At 40.6% G+C, this 3762-nt stretch overlaps 1 protein-coding gene across 3 annotated transcripts in view; it reads right to left on the bottom strand.

Moving 5' to 3' along the window:
* greb1 (growth regulating estrogen receptor binding 1) overlaps nucleotides 1–720 on the bottom strand; it is a 56073-nt gene extending 55353 nt beyond the window's left edge. For all 3 annotated transcript variants that reach the window (XM_052496973.1, XM_052496976.1, XM_052496975.1), the window contains exon 1: nucleotides 473–720. The gene's annotated coding sequence lies outside the window, so the exon portion shown is untranslated. The remainder of the gene's footprint in view (nucleotides 1–472) is intronic.
* Between the last annotated feature and the right edge of the window lie 3042 nt (nucleotides 721–3762).

The following is a 3762-nucleotide window of genomic DNA, read 5'->3' as shown; positions in this document are numbered from 1 at the left end:
ACCCAGTCTTTACCGGGATCCGAGAGGGTCGCCGTAACCCACCAGAAAAGTGTGTCCACTCCAGACTGACCATTTTGGAATGACCGAAAAACACCAACAACAAAAACTAGAACAAACACCGATGATGTACTGATCTAAGCACATAAACATTACTTGGTAAATCTCTCGAGGATTCAAAGCGTCCTACTTTCTTTGGCACCTAAATATTCTCATGTAACTGGATGGTTCCCTTCCTAGCATGATGAAAACAGACCTCATCTCCCTGTTACTGTACTGATTCTATTACTGGCAGCAACAGCTCTGTTCATAGAACAATGATGGAGATACAAGACTCTGGCCTTGAGAACAGTCTAGGAGATAAACAAGGACCTTGTGTACTGGCAGCCACAAACGGGAGTCAGAGAAGACCCGCATTCGTAACGCGAATCGAGGGGTTCAACATCAACACTAATAATAGATCAAGTCAACTTACCTGTGAATTAAACTTATAATGGTGGTCAAAAAAATGTACAATAGCGACTTGTTGCGATAGCATTAAATTATTAGGTCCATATCTCCGCCAGTAGCCGTACGCGCGGCGGTCACCTGGTCAGTACGGCGGTCGTCTGGTCAGTAAACCAAGTACCAGGCGAGAGAAATCTGGTCAGCGAGATAAACTACGAGGGAAACTGGGTGACGCTTCTCATCCCCTGATCCCCTGAAAGAAATGTCCATCCCCCTTTCACACGGACAGTGGTATCTTCCAAGACAGGAGCCATTCGTAATCTGGACTAAACCACTTTGAATCAAAGTAAGATTTTTTGAATGCAAGATTTCAGTCTAATATTTGCACAGAACGATTCACGGAAATAGTCTACAACGAACTCAACGCATGCACCATATACTAATTTACAATATATAGGCTACATTTACGCCTATGTTATATGTTATGTTAAAGGATATTTTTTTGTAGATTTGTAACGTATTTTTGTAGATATTCAATAAGAAGCTAATTATGGGCTACATTCTGGAAAATTATGAGGTAGGCTAACCTATGCAATAGCCTAGCCCATGTTACTGCCATAGTCAGAGGTGAAGGGGTAGATGCAAAACATATGTGTACCATAATAATGCTTAGTCTACCTCTCACTCACCTGTTGTAAGTAGTCGGTGGTAATTTCTCAATGTGATACGCTCCCGCCATCTGCTGGATGTCAGTCGGGACTACAGCACCCCCTCATACATGTCGGCCCACATAGGCTTTAACAGCACATGGCATGTGCGTTCTGCAATCGAATATAACTATTTATATTCAATAAAGGCCAAATAAAATAAAACCGCAAAATGAAATGTTTTGAATCTCGATCAAACCGTTTTTGCGTATTTTTTTTCTCCACCATTTTCATTTGAAACAGAATTGATGGTCCAATGCAGGCATCTCAATATCAAATCCTTTTTGGGTAATAATTAAGTACCTTACTGGGATTGCTTTGAATTATAATGATCAAAAATAAACAAAAATAGCTTCTTGGCAAAATGCAATTTCTCAAGCAAGAATTTTGCTAGGACTGTCATGGAGTGGTCTGAAAGAGGGTCCTAATGGGAGGGATGTGTAACCTGAAAACGAGCTGTTATAGGCAGAGAGGAGGGCAAACTCTCTTTGTTATTGGTCTATTAACATATTAAAAACAATAAACAACTTTTTTAGTGAGAACTAGACATTGGAAAATTCATGAGCAACACAATGCCTACTCCACCCATGCTCTACCAAGGTTTTCCAGCACACAGCTTTGACCTACTAGAGTAGCTATGCTGGTCTATTGTACTTCCCACAACCTGTGTTTGCAGGTTGCTTAGGACTCAAGCCAACAGATACCTAGCTTTTCAAGTAGCACTGACTGGTAAAGACACTTCAGGAGTGTGGTCACGCGTGCTAGTAATGCAGAGGTCCTGAGTTTGGGCCATGTATGGGACGATTCAGGAGGAAGTGGTACTTGCTAAGAAAGCAGTGTGACCCCCTTAACGCTTGCATTCAGTTGCCACTCCCTGTTGCACAAAACAAGCTTCCATTCCCCCCTGTCAGGAGGGGATTTATATCCGTTTTAAGATCAAGTCGTCAACACAGTTACGATCAACCCAGATACTTTATTTGGCACTTAACCCCTAGAGTCGAGGTCCGCACCCCAACAATGTCTAATTAGCACAATACAACAATCCCCATAAAAATCTGTCAATTTAAGCTAGAGAATTCATTTATTTTGAGATCCTGAGTGCTCTGGAGCAGGTTTTCATCAAGGATCTATATATACTTTGCTCCGTTAATCTTTCCCTCGATCCTGACTAGTCTCCCAGTCCCTGCCGCTGAAAAACATCTCCACAGCATGATCAAAAGGTCCTAGTCTGCTGGGTCAGTCAGGGCCAGTTCGTACTATCACGACTTAGGATATGACCCAGAGGCAGAAACAGGAGGCGGATAGTTCGGTTCTTAGACAGGTACAGATAGATAGCAATAAAAAAATTGTTTAACATAGAGGCACAGAATAAGTAAGAGGAAAAACAATAAGAAATGGAGGAACTTATTCTAGAAAGATCAAGTGTAATATATTTTTTTAAGTTACGCGAACTAGAAGGAATATGGGGGAAAATGCACCAAATTATTTTTTAATCTTTAACATAGAACTGCTTCCAAACATAATTTACAGAAACTGTTGATAAATGATCCATGATTCACCATTAATAGTGTAAAATATCAGCGATACCAAATCAAATCAAATTGTATTGCTCACATACACATGGTTAGCAGATGTTAATGAGAGTGTAACGAAATGCTTGTGCTTCTAGTTCCGACAGTGCAGTAATATCTAACAAGTAATCTAACAAATACACAACGACTACCTTATACACACAAATGTAAAGAGATGAATAAGAATATGTACATATACAGTTGAAGTCAGAAGTTTACATACAACTTAGCCAAATACATTTAAACTCAGTTTTTCACAGTTCCTGACATTTAATCCTAGTAAAAAATCCCTGTCTTAGGTCAGCTAGGATCACCACTTTATTTTAAGAATGCGAAATGTCAGAATAATAGTAGAGAGAATTATTTATTTCAGCTTTTATTTCTTTCATCACATTCCCAGCGGGTCAGAAGTCTACATACACTCAATTAGTATTTGGTAGCATTGCCTTTAAATTGTTTAACTTGGGTCAAATGTTTTGGGTAGCCTTCCACAAGCTTCCCACAAAAAGTTGGAAGAATGTTGGCCCATTTCTCCTGACAGAGCTGGTGTAAATGAGTCAGGTTTGTAGGCCTCCTTGCTCCCACACGCTTTTTCAGTTCTGTCCACAAATTTTCTATAGGATTGAGGTCAGGGCTTTGTGATGGCCACTCCAATACCTTGACTTTGTTGTCCTTAAGCCATTTTGCCACAATTTTGGAAGGATGCTTGGGGTCATTGTCCATTTGGAAGACCCATTTGCGACCAAGCTTCAACTTCCTGACTGATGTCTTGAGATGTTGCTTCAATATATCCACATAATTTCCCTCCCACACGATGCTTCTATTTTATGAAGTGCACCAGTCCCTCCTGCAGCAAAACACCCCCACAACAAGATGCTGCCACCCCCGTGGTTCAAGGTTGAGATGGTGTTTTTCAGCTTGCAAGCCTCCCCCTTTTTCCTCCAAACATAACGATGGTCATTATGGCCAAACAGTTCTATTTTTGTTTCATCAGACCAGAGTACATTTCTCCAAAAAGTATGATCTTTGTCCTCATGTGC

This window comes from Oncorhynchus keta, chromosome 35, assembly GCF_023373465.1.
Source record: "Oncorhynchus keta strain PuntledgeMale-10-30-2019 chromosome 35, Oket_V2, whole genome shotgun sequence".
Taxonomy (NCBI): Eukaryota; Metazoa; Chordata; class Actinopteri; order Salmoniformes; family Salmonidae; genus Oncorhynchus; species Oncorhynchus keta.
The sequence above is the reverse complement of the archived record's forward strand: the minus strand, read 5'-3'. Positions and strand labels throughout refer to the sequence as shown.